Genomic DNA, 16,686 nt, shown 5'->3' with positions numbered 1-16,686 from the left:
GCAGGGCCGCGCTTAGTAACCCGATGTTTACCCTGGTTACCAGCGTAAAAGTAAAAAAAAACAACCGTACATACTCACCATCTGCTGCCCGTCAGGTCTCTTGCCGTCTGCTTCCTGCTCTGACTGAGATCCGGCCGTACAGTGAGAGCAGAGCGCAGCGGCGACGTCACCGCTGTGATCTGCTCTCACTTTCCGGCCGGCAGACAGTCAGAGTGGAAAGCAGACGGCAAGGGACCTGACGGGCAGCAGATGGTGAGTATGTACGGTTGTTTTTTTTTTACTTTTACGCTGGTAACCAGGGTAAACATCGGGTTACTAAGCGCGGCCCTGCGCTTAGTTACCCGATGTTTACCCTGGTTACAAGCGAACACATCGCTGGATCGCTGTCACACACAACGATCCAGCGATGTCAGCGGGTGATCAAGCGACGAAAGAAAGTTCCATACGATCTGCTACGACGTACGATTCTCAGCAGGATCCCTGATCGCTGCTGCGTGTCAGACACTGCGATATCGTAACGATATCGCTAGAACGTCACGAATCGTACCGTCGTAGCGATGGAAATGGTACTGTGTGACAGTACCCTTAGTCGTTCGACTGTTGCTACAATTATCAAGGATAAAGATCGTATCCTTGAACATGTGAAAGGATCTGCTCCTATGAAAGCGACAGTGATAAAGCAGCGGAGTGGGCTTATTATTGAGATGGAAAGATTATTGGTGCTTTGGTTGGAAGACCAAAATCAACGCCGTATCCCTGTGAGCCTTATGGTTATTCAGGAGAAGGCTAGGCGACTGTTTGAGGCATTGAAAAGAGATAAGGGGGAAGAAAGTGAAAGTGAAGAATTTGTGGCGAGTAGGGGTTGGTTTATGAGGTTTAAGGATCGTGCCAATTTCCATAACATTAAAGTGCAAGGTGAAGCTGCTAGTGCTGATGAGAAAGCAGCAACTGAGTTTCCTAAAGCATTGGCTGAGATAATTGAGGAGGGTGGTTACTGTGCTCAACAAGTGTTCAACGTGGATGAGACAGGCTTGTTTTGGAAACGTTTGCCTAACCGTACGTACATCGCCAAGGAGGAGAGGTCAGCACCAGGTCATAAAGTCGGCAAGGAGAGACTGACTTTGCTTCTTGGGGGCAATGCTGCTGGCGACTACAAACTGAAGCCCATGCTGGTGTATCAGGCTGAGAATCCAAGGGCACTCAAGGGCATTTCAAAGAGTCAACTACCAGTCATCTGGAAGTCTAATAGGAAGGCATGGGTGACACTCGCAGTGTTTGATGACTTGTTCACCCACCATTTTGTGCCAGGCGTGGAGCGGTATTGTACCTCCAAGGATATCCCCTTTAAGGTGTTGCTAATTCTGGACAATGCCCCTGGACACCCTGCCCGTCTGGATGACTTTAACCGTAATGTCAAGGTGGTTTACCTTCCACCTAATACCACTGCCCTAATACAGCCTATGGACCAAGGAGTCATTGCTACATTCAAGGCCTACTACCTCCGAAGGGTCATTGGTAATGCTTTAGCAGCAACTGAAAAGAATAAGGACTTGACTCTAAAGGCCTTTTGGAAAACATACAACATCCTTGATGCTGTGAATAACATTGCTGATTCCTGGGATGAGGTTAAGCAGACCAGTATGAATGGTGTGTGGAAAAAACTGTGTCCCCAGTTTGTGAATGATGTCACAGAGGTCCAAGAGTCAGTGACTAGTGTCATAAAGAACGTTGTTGATATGAGTAAAGGTACCTTCACACGAAACGACATCGCTAGCGATCCGTGACGTTGCAGCGTCCTGGCTAGCGATATCGTTTCGTTTGACACGCAGCAGCGATCAGGATCCTGCTGTGATGTCGCTGGTCGCTGAATAAAGTCCAGAACTTTATTTGGTCGTCCGATCGCTGTGTATCGTTGTGTTTGAAAGCAAAAGCAACGATACCAGCGATGTTTTACACTGGTAACCAGGGTAAACATCGGGTTACCAAGCGCAGGGCCGCGCTTAGTAACCCGATGTTTACCCTGGTTACCAGCGTAAAAGTAAAAAAAAAAAAACAGTACATGCTCACCTGCGCGTCCCCCAGCATCTGCTTCCTGACACTTACTGAGCGCCGGCCCTAAAGTGAAAGCACAGCGGTGACGTCACCGCTGTGCTGTTAGGGCCGGAGCTCAGTCAGTGTCAGGAAGCAGACGCTGGGGGACGCGCAGGTGAGCATGTACTGTTTGTTTTTTTTACTTTTACGCTGGTAACCAGGGTAAACATCGGGTTACTAAGCGCGGCCCTGCGCTTAGCAACCCGATGTTTACCCTGGTTACCCGGGGACCTCGGCATCGTTGGTCGCTGGAGAGCGGTCTGTGTGACAGCTCTCCAGCGATCAAACAGCGACGCTGCAGCGATCGGCATCGTTGTCGCTATCGCTGCAGCGTCGCTTCGTGTGAAGGTACCTTTAGACAATGAATCTGGAGGTGGAGGAGGATGATGTCACAGAGCTACTGGCATCTTATGGAGAGGAGTTATCTGCTGAGGGCCTTATGCAACTGGAGAAGCAGATGATAGAGGAAGAGGAAGACATACCAACCCCAGAACGTAAGAGATTTACAAGGCAGGGCTTGGCAGGAGGTTTTGCCCTGATAGAGGAAGGATTGTCAAAGTTTGAGGCTGAGGATCCCAACATGGAAAGGTACACTAGGGTTGCCAGAGGAGTCATGGATTCCCTTAGGTGTTACAAGGAGATCTTGGAGGAGAAGATGGTGTCCTTCCAAACTAACCTTCAGCAGTACTTCAAGAAGGCAGAGAGGCCTGCAACAGATCCTGTACCTGTACCCTCTACCTCTCCTGCCCCTCTTGACTCACCTGCCCCAGTATCTCCAACACCTTCTGCTGATTCCTCCCAATAAGCCTGCTCTCTCTTTGGAATTGTTATCTTTGTTTATTACAGTACTGTACAGTACACTGTTTATTACCTGTTACAGCACTTACAGTACAGTACAGTAGTACTGTACTTCATTATTAAACGTACTGTACTGCACAATATTTTACTGTACCTATCTTTATTGCTAATTATATAGGGTACTGTGTTAGGATAGGCGTTTGGATAGGCAGCACTGTACTTTTATTATGGTACAGTACTGTATGAACGTATGGTTCGACTTACGTCGAAATTCGGTTTACGATGACGCGTAAGAACGGATCAACGTCGTAAGTCGAGGACTACCTGTATAGTACAATATTCATCCCTCTCTTCATCAATAGACAAAGAAAATCCCTGATCACGTTTTACTTTTAGCTATTTCTTTCTATCTTACACATTAGGGTCTTGTTGGGGCGTAACAGTTTGGGACAGTCATCGCGGAGTGGGGGCGCCACTATGCGTAGGTTCTCCTAGGGTGCCAACCTCCACTGACAGGCAGGGCACAGATAGCCCAGGGCTACACCATTTAGGGCCTTATAGGCTTAAAGCTTTCTCTTTTATTTCCCATTCATCTAGTCGTGTTCCTTACATATATAGATTAAATACAGGACCAAATTGAATGGCCTTCATGTATTATTTCTCTCGTCCAAAATGAAATCCTTTGTCCACCACTCCTGATACCTGGTCCCCCTTGCCCATATATCGACAACCCTATGCCAATGAGAGCCGTAGTCAGTGTGAAGGGTTTTTGTGTTGGAGATAAAACTGTATCATGCCACATGGTGCACATAAAGAGCGTAGTATTTTAGGAATTCGTTCTCTATGAAATGTTCAGCCCATGGAGAAATGTCTGCTGGTATAGGTTCGGACATCTCTATAATACATGCGCTGCACTATTTGGATTATTGGTGCGCTGTTTTGCCCATCGGCGCACCATATGCATCCAATTATTTCGGTAAGGAGACAGTTAAATTATTTCTCAGTATGGTGTCAGTTCTCCTAGAGGTGAACGCTTGCGTTCCACCTCTCTGGGATACTTGCGTCTCATCATAGGTACGAGTGCTCCGAATACACCGGAAGTAGATCCTTGAACTAAGGACGCGTCACACGCCAGGGGCGGAGCCTCTTAGATGCGCCAGAAGTATGAATCTATAAAACAGCACAGAACGGGAGAGACCGGCGATAGCGGCAAATGCAGGTTTTTATACTCCCCTGATGATTCCATAAGATGAAACGCGTCGGGAGACGCTGTCCATAGCTGGGGCTTGTACTCCGCTCACCATATTGGGGGACTCCAGACAGAGGGGAATCTCTCCAAAAACTCCGGTGAGATCCACCCATAAATTTGGGTTTTTTCTTTATACATGCTGGTTAAAGATGCTTGTCCAGCTTAATAAGCTATACACATATACATACCAAGTCTAGTATCTGTCAACTCATTATAAAGGGATGCCTAGGAACTTTTGCTAAAAGGCTATAATGTTCCATTATTTCAAAAAATGCTGGTTTTCAGTTTCTTTAGGATGTTGGTATAAGCTTTATGAAGCCTCACTGCTATGCTGCTCTTGACAGATACTGTTTAACAAAAAGGATGATTATATGAATGGTGGAAAAAGCCTCCTGATATAATTCCTTAGTGGATACAATTCTTCAGTTGAATAGACCGGCATAGTGGCAAATGCAGGTCTTGTGATTCCTTTAAAAAGCCTACTAATATAATACTGCGGGCTGGAACTCAACATTAATTTTCTTATGATTGGTTTTGCATATTGTGCACAAGTGCATTGCAAGGCAGGATACCAATCTGCACTAATATTCACAGGAAGGTATCAGTTCACGTTACTTTGTGCCCTATGTGCATGATTGGGTTGGGATATAGTGCCTTTTGCTTAATCATTGGTAATTCCTTCCCCAAGGGTCATAAAGAAAAACAGGCTTTATTTTTCCCACTATATTATTAGTGGAAATTCGCACCATCCCTTTGGTGTCAGGGAATAACCAGTACTGTCATTTTTATTTATATGTATACTAGCTATTGAACCCGTTCTACGCCCGGGTGGCGAGCATTTATATTGGTATATGGTTTCCATCCTGGTATGTGCTGCTCCCATCTTGCTCTCCCATCCTGTCATGTGCTGCTCCCATCTTGCTCTCCCATCCTGTCATGTGCTGCTCCATCCTGCGCCCCCATCCTGTCATGTGCTGCTCCACCGTGTCATGTGCTGCTCCATCCTGCATCCCCATCCTGTCATGTGCTCCCATCCTGCGCCCCCATCCTATCACGTGCTGCTCCATCCTGCGCCCTCATCAGTGCGGGCGGCTGTGCCGAGTGCGGGCGGCTGTGCCGAGTGCGGGCGGCTGTGCCGAGTGCGGGCGGCTGTGCCGAGTGCGGGCGGCTGTGCCGAGTGCGGGCGGCTGTGCCGAGTGCGGGCGGCTGTGCCGAGTGCGGGCGGCTGTGCCGAGTGCGGGCGGCTGTGCCGAGTGCGGGCGGCTGTGCCGAGTGCGGGCGGCTGTGCCGAGTGCGGGCGGCTGTATGTGGCGCGGCTGTGCTGGGTAAGGGCGGCTGTGCTGGTTGCGGCGGCTGTGGACGGCTGTGCTGGGTGCGGTGGCTGTGCTGGGTGCAGCGGCTGTGCTGGGTGCAGTGGCTGTGCGTGGCTGTAGGCGGCTGTGCGTGGCTGTAGGCGGCTGTGCTGGGTGCGGCGGCTGTGGACGGCTGTGCTGGATGCGGTGGCTGTGCTGGGTGCAGCGGCTGTGCGTGGCTGTGAGCAGCTGTGCGCGGCTGTGCTGGGTGCGGCGGCTGTGGGCGGTTGTGCGTGGCTGTGCTGGGTGCGGCGGCTGTGCGTGGCTGTGCTGGGTGCGGCGGCTGTGGGCGGTTGTGCGTGGCTGTGCTGGGTGCGGTGGCTGTGCGTGGCTGTGCTGTGTGCGGTGGCTGTGGTGGGTGCGGCGGCTGTGCTGGGTGCGGCGGCTGTCGCCACCTGATTTCCGCCGCCATTTTCTTGGTCCTGCTCCCGGAATCGGCGCCTGCGCAGTCCGCACTTTCCGGCGCCATTTTCTTGAAGACACATTGCAGTGTGTCTTCAAGAAAATGGCGCCGGAAAGCGCGGACTGCGCAGGCGCCGATTCCGGGAGCAGTACCAAGAAAATGGCGGCGGAAATGAATCAGGTGGTGTAAGTAACAAATAGCTGTGGCATGAAGTGCCACAGCCTCATGGCACAGCAATTTGTTACTTGCGCTACCTCATTCATTTCCGGCGCCATTTTCTGTGTCCTCCTGGTGCCGGAATCGGCGCCTGCACAGTCCGCGCTTTCTGGCGCCATTTTCTTGAAGACACAGTGCAATGTGTCTTCAAGAAAATGGCGCCGGAAACCGCGGACTGCGCAGGCGCCGATTCCGGGAGCAGGGGGACATTCATGGCCCGGAATCGCGTCGGTGGAACGGGACAGGTAAGTATACTCACCCTCCGCCTCCTGGCTCATCCCTGTTTCTCCGTTGGAGATCGCGGTGTGCATTCAACGCTTACGCATACCGCAATCTCCTGGGAGCGTCGCTCTGTGGGGTCCAGACTGCGCCGGCGCTTGCGCAGTCTATAAAGGCTTCGGACAGAGTGACGCTCCCAGCGTTATATTATAGATCTGTTAGTCTTTCCTTCTGTGTAGGGCATAGGGCACTTTCCTCACTAGGGTCCCCTGTCCCATGTATATTGTCTTTTGGTGTTCACATGTCGCATCTTTTTTGAATTTTTAACATGATGTAATAAAAGTCAAGTTTTAAATATCCAATTGCTATTACCGACAATTGTTTGAATTCTGACCAATGTCACTTTATGTGGTAATAACTCTGGAATGCTTCAACAAATCCCACTGATTTTGAGTGTTTTTTTCGTGGCACATTATAATTTATAATAAAGATAAATTTAGGTTGATATGTCTTGTGTTTATTTCTAAAAATAAAATATATCGGAAATTTTACAAAAATGTAAAAAAAATTGCAATTTTCAAACTTTCAATCATTATCCCTTTAATCCAGATTGTCATACCACAGAAAAACATTAATAAATAACATTTCCCTCATGTCTGCTTTACATCAGCACCATCTATAAAATGTTATTTTATTTTGTCAGCCTTTTAGGAGGTTTAAAAATGTAGCAGTAATTTATCATTTTTTTCATGGAAATAAACAAAATTTATTTTTTTGCGGGACCTGTCCAGATTTGAAGTGACTTTGGGGGTCCTATATATTGGAAAAAACCTCAGAAGAGATACCATTTAGAAAACATCACACCCTTCCCCCCGACATATTGAAAACTGCTGTCAGGTAGTTTATTAACCCTTCAGGTGAGTTTAAGGAATGTAAAATGGCATGACAGGAATGAAGAAGTGTATTTTTACCATCTAAATTTCCCTAACTTCTGAACAGGCCGCTATAGCCGAGAGACTCTTAGGCCGCTATTTGGCCGTGAATTGCTATGGCAAACATCAGGATCACACAACCATGATCTCAGGGTGCCGATGAGATTAAAGCTGAAGCGCCGACAATCTGTTAACCATTTATATGATGTAGTCACTATAGACAGCAGCATCTAAGGGTACTGTCACACAGTGGCACTTTGGTCGCTACAACGGCACGATCCGTGACGTTGCAGCGTCGCTTGACTATCGCTCCAGCGTCGTAGACTGCGGTCACACTTTGCAATGCATGGCACTGGAGCGATAATTTCATGACGTAGTTGCGATGTAGAAGTCATACGGGACATTGGGAATATCGTGCACACCTTTGTTACACGCTGCGATCATGCCGCCACAGTGGGACACTTGACGACGAAAGAAAGTTTCAAACGATCCGCTACGACGTACGATTCTCAGCGGGGTCCCTGATCGCAGTAGCGTGTCAGACACAGCGAGATCGTAACTATATCGCTGGAACGTCACGGATCGTGCCGTTGTAGCGACCAAAGTGCCACTGTGTGACAGTACCCTAAGAGGATAACCAGATATGGACGCTGCCAACACTGATCGTGGCTGATACAGCAAGTGGTCAGCTATAGTGGACAGCCGACAGCTGCTGGATTGTCACTTGTATGGGGATGCTAGTCTCTTATATCTCAGGTCAGTAAAAAGACATATTAAGGGGTTTAAACGCACTGTTTTATTTTTGCATTATTTAAGCAATGTTTTGTCTGGAGATGTTGCATTTTTGGGATACATGCTATTTTTTTGTGAGGTTGGAGCATTTTTTATTTTTATTTATTTCTGATATAAATGTCATGTGAGAAAAGTTGTCCACCCATTTTTTAATATTTCCATGAAGCCCAGTATGGTTTGAACCACATATGTCAAACTCTGGCCTATGGACCAAATCTGTCTGGCAGGGTGATTATATTTTGCCCACGATGTTCGCACCAATCCCTGCCCCCTCCCCGGCATCACTCCTTTAACTCTTCAGCATCCAGGATTCCGATACAGTTGAAGGTAATAATGAATGAGGGATCTCAGCCATAATTCTCCTTCTGCATCTGATGTCTCAGTGCAGCGGGTGCGATAACATCTCTATTCCGCTCCAGCTGTGCAGTGAAGAGCTTCAGAGTACTCGCTGTCGAGCCTGGAACACTGGGGAGAGCGGAGTATTTTTCATTTTAATGTGGGGACCATCATGCCATACGGAGTACTTCTTGGGGCCATTATATTGTATGGAGGACTATGTGGGGCCATTATACTGTATGGAAGACTTTGTGAGGACCATTATTCTGTATCGATGAGTATTTGGGGCCCATTATACTGTATGGAGGACGGTGGGGCCCAATAAACTGTATAGAGGACTATGTGGAGTCATTACTGTATGGATGACTATGTGGAGCCCATTATAATGTATGGACTAAGTGCGGCCATTATAATGTATAGAGGACTATGTGAGGCCATTATATACTGTATTGGGGACTATATGGCGTCATTACATTGTATGGAAGACAATTTGGGGCCCATTATACAGTATGTAGGTGTCACACTGTGACAGAAGTAAGGGTGAGGGGACTAAAACTGTCCCTGGAACTGGGGTCTTAACTATCCCTGTCTCAGGGGTACCTTACTATGATCTTGTTAAACCCTAATCTGTCCCCTACCCTACCCCATGGGGTTTGGTACAGAAATGTAAAGGTACCTTCACATTAAGCGACGCTGCAGCGATAGCGACAACTATGCCGATCGCTGCAGCGTCGCTGTTTGGTCGCTGGAGAGCTGTCAAACAGACCTGGTTACCAGTGTAAAATGTAAAAAAAACAAACAGTACATACTCACCTTCACGTCCCCCGGCGTCCGCTTCCTGCACTGACTGAGCGCCGGCCCTAACAGCAAAGCGGTGACGTCACCACTGTGCTGTACTTTCACTTTACGGCGCTCAGTCAGTGTGGGAAGCGGACGGCAGGGGACGTGAAGGTGAGTATGTACTGTTTGTTTTTTTTACATTTTACACTGGTAACCAGGGTAAACATCGGGTTACTAAGCGCGGCCCTGCGCTTAGTAACCCGATGTTTACCCTGGTTACCAGTGTAAAACATCGCTGGTTTCGTTGCTTTTGGTGTCAAACACGACGATACACGGCGGTCTGACGACCAAATAAAGTTCTGAACTTTGTTCAACGACCAGCGATATCACAGCAGGATCCTGTTCTCATGCTGCATTGCCCTGACGGGACATGCGCAGGTTTTTCATTGATGGTCACTATAGCTAGTATTCCATCAGCAGCTTGGTGCCCATCGCGCATGCGCAATATTTGGTTTTCAAACATTATTTTGGTTATTTATAAATAGATCTCTTCCATTCATGTTTAAACACATTTTGACTTGCGTTTGGCACTTAGGCGCATTTATGCAGCTCTTTTGTTTGTAGAGAATTCTGGTCGTGTGAAGGTCTACCGCGCATGCGCTATGTTTGGCGTTTCATTATCAATCTGTTTATTTATATGTATACATACATTTTTCTGCCAACTGCGCCAATATAACTTGATTTGTACTTAGCACGCATGCGTATTTATGTGTTTCTTTGGTTCGCGGAGTACTTTGTGTGTGCGGTGGCCTTTTTTAGTGCGCATGCGCACACTCGGCTACAAGCACAACAAGGAAAACTTTATTTGTGATATTCTGAACATAACAATATGGCGGCCGCCAGTTAAACTCCTCGTGTTGTTCTTCTCCTGCCACCTCTCCAAACAGGTGAATACCATTTATTCCATTACAAATATGTATATAAACCTGTACAGCTACTCTTACAGCATGCCATATTTTTCCCTGAGGAAGCCGCCATAGTTGCGGCGATACGCGTGGGTTTGCACCCCACTTCCTTTTCTCTCTCCCACATTGCCTCGTCTTTTGCCAGTTTCTGTACTACTAATTTCTGCTTTGCCTAGTCTGGGATTCACAGGGCATATGCAGACCCTTACCTAGGCTCGGACCACTACTATGGGTATCGTTGTCCATCAAAAGCCTGCCGATAGGAATTACTTCTTTTCTTTGGCTTTCCTCATGGGTAAGTAAGGTGGTACTGTGATACAGAGGGGTCCTGTTATACATTGAACAGGTGGACGTCTTTTTTCAGTCATGTGCTTAGAGCCTAATATTTATTACTGTTTGACTGTATCTTAAGTTTCACCATCTCCAGGCGTCCCTGGCCTTACCATCTTTGTCCGGGTTATTGCACTTTATATTTATTGGAGAGAGTAGGGAGGTGGTTCGTCATCCTCCCCATATTAGGAGATGACTGCTGTGTTTTCTTGTGTTGCATTCTGCACTTTTAAATGTTTTTATCTTGTTGTTTGTGTGTCATTGTTGCTGCTGTATTATTATAAATAAAAGCCTTATACTATTTTCTTGAATTTTTGACATGTTTTTGGGGTTGCTCCCACATATATGGACATGACTTTTTTTCTTCTCAGTTTTCAGTGTTTTTCTTGTCCATGGTGAGCCCCCATACCCTATATTTAGTGGTGCCCTCCGCCTTCTTTCTTGTATACACAGCAGGATCCTGATCGCTGCTGCCTGTCAAACTAAACGATATCGCTAGCCAGGACGCTGCAACGTCACGGATCGCTAGCGATATCGTTTAGTGTGACGGTACCTTAAGGGAAACACAGATACAAAACAGAGATAACTGAATACCACTATCATACAACAGCCCTTACCAAAATAGGCAGGAGGATAAGGAAAGGGAGGATTACACACACCATCTTATTCATTCATCAATCTAATTCCTATTCAGAGCAATACTATATCCACCATGACTGCAGTTTAGGGGTTAGGGTACCGTCACACAGTGGCATTTTCATCGCTACGACGGCACGATTCGTGACGTTGCAGCGTCGTATGATTATCGCTCCAGCGTCGTAGACTGCGGTCACACGTTGCAATACACGGCGCTGGAGCGATAATTTCATGACGTATTTGCGATGTAGAAGCCGTTGGTTACTGTGCGCACATCGTATACAACCTGTGTCACACGATGCAATCATGCCGCCACAGCGGGACACTAGACGACGAAAGAAAGTTTCAAACGATCTGCTACGACGTACGATTCTCAGCGGGGTTCCGGATCGCAGTAGCGTGTCAGACACAGCGATATCATAACTATATCACTAGAACGTCACGAATCGTGCCGTCATAGCGATGAAAATGCCACTGTGTGACGGTACCCTTAGAGTCTCTATCCCTAGGATACACAGGCATAACCTGTGCTATCTAAAACTAACACATAGCTTCCCCAACAAGTTGTACCTAACAAGCTTCCTCATAGGGTTGGGGCTAAACTTTTTTTAAAGAGATTATAATAGTGAGATTTAACAGGCACACTGTTGGGTGTTTTTTAATTTATGTACCACTATTTTTTAACCAAGTATAATAAAATCCATGTTTTAATGCATCCTTTAATTGGGGCTTATTTACTCTCTGGGTAATTTGGTATTCTGAATTTGCCATCCCTACGGGCCCCATTTAATGCTCCATACAGAATGGACCCCATATAATGCTGCGCTGCATACAGTATAATGGCCCCATATATTTCTCAATCTATATATCTACTATATAATTGCCTAAGGGTACTTCCGTCTTTCTGTCACGGTTATTCGTTCGCTGATTGGTCTCGGCAGCTGCAGGTCATGGCTGCCGCGACCAATCAGCGACACGCACAGTACAGAAAAAAATGGCCGCTCCTTACTCCCCGCACTCCCTGCCCGGCGCCCGCACACACCGCTCACACAGGGTTAATGGCGGCGGTAACGGACCGCGTTATGCCGCGGGTAACGCACTCCGTTACCGCCGCTATTAACCCTGTGTGTCCCCAACTTTGTACTATTGACGCTGCCTATGCGGCATCAATAGTACAAAATGTAATGTTAAAAATAATAAAAAAAAACAACCTGCTATACTCACCCTCTGTAGTCCGCTGAGCCGCTCGCGTCGCCCGCCATCTTCCGTTGCAGCTTGCGGTGGCAAAGATGGTATGGCAGCAGGACCTGCCATGACGTCACGGTCATGTGACCGCGACGTCATCGCAAATCCTGTGCGGCAAGGACCTGACGTGATGTCACGGTCATGTGACCGCTACACGGTCATGTGACCGTGACGTCATCACAGGCCCTGCGCACAGACCAACCCTGGGACCGGAAGCTGCCGTGGACTACAAGGGGCCCTCGGAAAGGTGAGTATATGTTTCTTTTTTATTTTTTAACCTGTGACAAACGTGGCTGGGCAATATACTAAGTGACTGGCTAATATACTACGTGGCTCTGTGCGCTATACTACTTCGCTGTGCAATATACTACGTGGCTCTGTGCTGTATACTACGTCCCTGGGCAATATACTACGTGGCTCTGTGCTGTATACTACGTCACTGAGCAATATACTATGTAACTGGGCAATATACTACGTCCCTGGGCAATATACTACGTAACTGGGCAATATACTACAGCGCTGAGCAATATACTACGTCGCTATACTACGTCGCTGGGCAATATACTAAATACTATGTAGCTGGGCAATATACTACGTGGCTCGGCAATATACTACGTGACTGGGCTATATACTACGTGGACATGCATATTCTAGAATACCCGATGCGTTAGAATCGGGCCACCATCTAGTATATATATATAATTGTCTAAGGGGTACTTCCGTCTGTCTGTCACTTCCGTAACGGAAATTCCACGTCGCTGATAGGTCTCGCCAGCTGCCTGTCATGGCTGCCGCGACCAATCAGCGACGGCCACAGTCCGATTAGTCCCTCCCTACTGCCCGGCGCCCGCATACTCCCCTCCAGTCACCGCTCACACAGGGTTAATCCCAGCGGTAACGGACCGCGTTATGCCGCGGGTAACGCACTCCGCTAATGCTGCTATTAACTCTGTGTGTCCCCAACTTTTTACTATTGATGCTGCCTATGCAGCATCAATAGTAAAAAGATGTAATGTTAAAAATAATAAAAAAACAAAAACCTGCTATTCTCACCTTCAGTAGTCCACCAAGGTACGCGCAGCTGCCGCCATCTTCCGTTCCCAGAGATGCATTGTGAAATTAGTCATCTGGGTAATTTCGCAATGCAATGCATCCTGGGAACGGAAGATGGCGGCAACTGCGCACGCATCGCCAGAGCTTCGCTGGATCCCGGCGGGTGAGTATATAATTATTTTTTATTTTAATTATTTTTTTTTAACAGGGATATGGTGTGTTAGAGCAGAATCCATTTTATTTTGCTTGCCTCCATTTTGTATAAGTGTTACCTAAGGTCAGCAAAATAAGACATAATTCACTATTCTTCATTGTGCTGTTATCGCTGATTCATAAGAACTAATTGTAGCAGGGAATGTCCTTGGTAAAATAACGAATAATGTACTGTGTAAAAATGTGTTTGCGAAATCATAGGGAGTCAAGGGAGTAATACACTCCGACGCTTAGCCAATATATGGAGAATCCGCCTCCAACACAAGAATGCATAAGAAGTGTGTGTAAGCTTAAATAAACTAGAGATACTTCAGATACAGCCCTGGTGTACTGTGTCTTATCTCTCCGGTGCCGTGACGTCATCTCTACGGTGGACTCATCAGAGAGTAGGTCCAGACCTGCGACAACAGCGATGCGCACATTTCAGGCCGCGGGGCTGGAAGCGGTAGTTAAATGCCGCTGTCAGTGTTTGACAGCGGCATTTAACTAGTTAATTGTGGCGGGTGAATCGCGATTTCACCCGCCACAATTGCGCACATGTCAGCTATTCAAAACATGTCGCGGCTTTGAGGTCGGCTCAGCGCTGGAGCCCACATCAAAGCAGGGGATCCGACCTCCGCCGTACTAGTACGGCGGAGGTCATGAAGGGGTTAAGGGGCGTACTTCATAAATCAGGCGAGGCGCGTAGCGGTGTGCACCTCACTGCAAATCTTACTCCAGTCCCTGCTGGAGTAAGACTTGTGGAGAAGCGACCGCTACAAGTCATGAATTTGATGAGTGGGGGGCAGCCACGTCCCCACCCAATCCCACTTTTTCAGAGCTGGGTGACAATGGAGTGAGGACGCCAAAAGTCACTATTTTATTTTTTTTTACCATCTGATTTGTAACAATAATTTGATGAATCGCCTCCTTTGCTTCAGAAGCCATTTCAGAGACCGACTTTGATGCGGCCCCAGCCTGATCCAGGTGATTGACAGGTCTCATGTGTACATAGGGAGAGACCTGTCAGTCATCTGAAGCCGGGTGGGGTCAAACTAGGTTTAGTGAGAAACACAGCAGCATTTTAGAGTAAAATATACCTGGCTGCAGTCATACAGCCATACTTATGCTGCTTGTGGTTCAGGCAGCAGGAATCTAAGGACAGGTTCTCTATAAAAGGCCCTATCCCAATATATAGTAAGCGTAATAATAATACTAGCAAATACCTCCAATTAGAAATGCAGTATAGTTCTTCTGATTAGCTTTGTTGCAGGGATAGTCTGATATTGGGGCAGGATCTCGGAGCTGGGAATACCCCTATAATCAGGCTCCAGCCCCCCACATGGAGAATACATTACTAGCAGATGGCCGCAGTGTATGGGGCACAGAACAGACGGTGACAACTGGAAACATCACTAGAAACAGAACAAATCGCTGCTAATCTCCGCCCACAGCTGTGAGGAGAGGCCTCCAGACCCCGCTTATGGCGCTTATTAGGCTACGTTCACATTTGCGTTGTGCGCCGCAGCGTCGGCGCCGCAACGCACAACGCAAATAAAAACGCAGCAAAACGCATGCACAACGCTGCGTTTTGCGCCGCATGCGTCGTTTTTTTCATTGAATTTGGACGCAGCAAAAATGCAACTTGCTGCGTCCTCTGCTTCCCGACGCGGGCGCCGCAGCGACGCATGCGGCGCAAAACACAAGTGCGCCGCATGTCCATGCGCCCCCATGTTAAATATAGGGGCGCATGACGCATGCGGCGCCCGACGCTGCGGCGAGGACCGCAAATGTGAACGTAGCCTTACTGCAGCATTTCCTTCCTCACACTATGAGGAACACAGGCGCCATCTAGTGGGAGCAGCGCGGTGTGGGGGGAGATCCGGCCAGGAGGCCCGGGCACCGGCCCCAGCACGTCCCCTGTACAGCCGGGCAGGATGGTGCTGCAGCCCCGGGGAGAGCTCCGGCCTCACGCCCGCCCGCTCAGCATTATCACATCATATGGGGACGAGAAACATAAAATTCCCGTCACCCCCAGAAGGCGCCAGTCATAAATCTCACCGTGGCGATCACCGCATAACTACAGGCCAGACATTCCGCCCCAGCACCAGACACACGGCTACGGACACTGGAACCTTCCGCCGTCAAACGCGCAGCACACATCCCAAAAGCCAATGCGCGAGTGACGAGTTCTTCTCTACATCCCAGATAAAACCTTCCAATCTAATCGTTCACAATGCAATAATAACCCAGATCGCTAATAATAATCGTCGCCTTCTCCGTTATTCATACGTGAAACCGTTGCAGTAAAGCGATTTGCATTGAGAGGGACTATATTGTGTAGCGGAGGGATACTACTGAGAATGACGTTCTGCGATCCCATTGGCTCTCGCTGATTCTGGTTAGGGAGCGCTAATAAAGCTTGGTTGCAGAGTGATAAAAGTTCTTAATAGAATCAGTGATAATCGAGAATCAAAAATCATTAACCATATCGCGACCAGACACTTTTTTTCTATTTTTTAGATTTTTTTTCTTAAATGCTTTTAATAGCTCAAAAATGTTTTCTCATTTCAGCATCCAAATAATTTTTGCCTCTTTATTTCATGACTCCTTGTTCGAACCTTATTTTAATCTATTTTTTTTTGTCATTTTTATAATCTTATCTTTTTCATGTATTTTTTTCTTTGCTATTGAGGGAAAGTGTAAAAACAAAAAGAGGAAATATCTGGCTTGTTTTTCACGCATCTTTTTCACGTATTTATTGTTTCCCACACATGGGAGCCCTATCATATATTCTGAATCGGGTTCCCGTTAGGTAGCAATTATTTTTATACATTGAATAGTTGGGGGGGGGGGAGGGGCTCGGCGGGGCTAGAAACAGCGATACAGTTTGGCCTTTCTTTTTTTATTATTTTGTTAGGTTTTTTTTTCCTTATTTTTTCATTATTTATTCTACTTGCTGATATCGCGCCTTTAATTCCACAGCACTTTACAGACATTATCATTTTTCAGTTATTTCTTACATTGTACCCCAATATGGTCATAAAAGCCCTTTGTGGGGTGGACAATTCAATATTTATACATTTCATGTAATAGG

At 47.3% G+C, this 16,686-nt stretch overlaps 1 protein-coding gene across 1 annotated transcript in view; it reads right to left on the bottom strand.

The window, feature by feature from the left end:
- Positions 1–16,439, bottom strand: part of LOC143785874 (uncharacterized) — a 37,780-nt gene extending 21,341 nt beyond the window's left edge. Inside the window, exon 1 of the mRNA XM_077275012.1 lies at positions 15,651–16,439. The gene's annotated coding sequence lies outside the window, so the exon portion shown is untranslated. The remainder of the gene's footprint in view (positions 1–15,650) is intronic.
- Between the last annotated feature and the right edge of the window lie 247 nt (positions 16,440–16,686).

This window comes from Ranitomeya variabilis, chromosome 7 (genome assembly GCF_051348905.1).
Source record: "Ranitomeya variabilis isolate aRanVar5 chromosome 7, aRanVar5.hap1, whole genome shotgun sequence".
Classification (NCBI taxonomy): Eukaryota; Metazoa; Chordata; class Amphibia; order Anura; family Dendrobatidae; genus Ranitomeya; species Ranitomeya variabilis.
The sequence above is the reverse complement of the archived record's forward strand: the minus strand, read 5'-3'. Positions and strand labels throughout refer to the sequence as shown.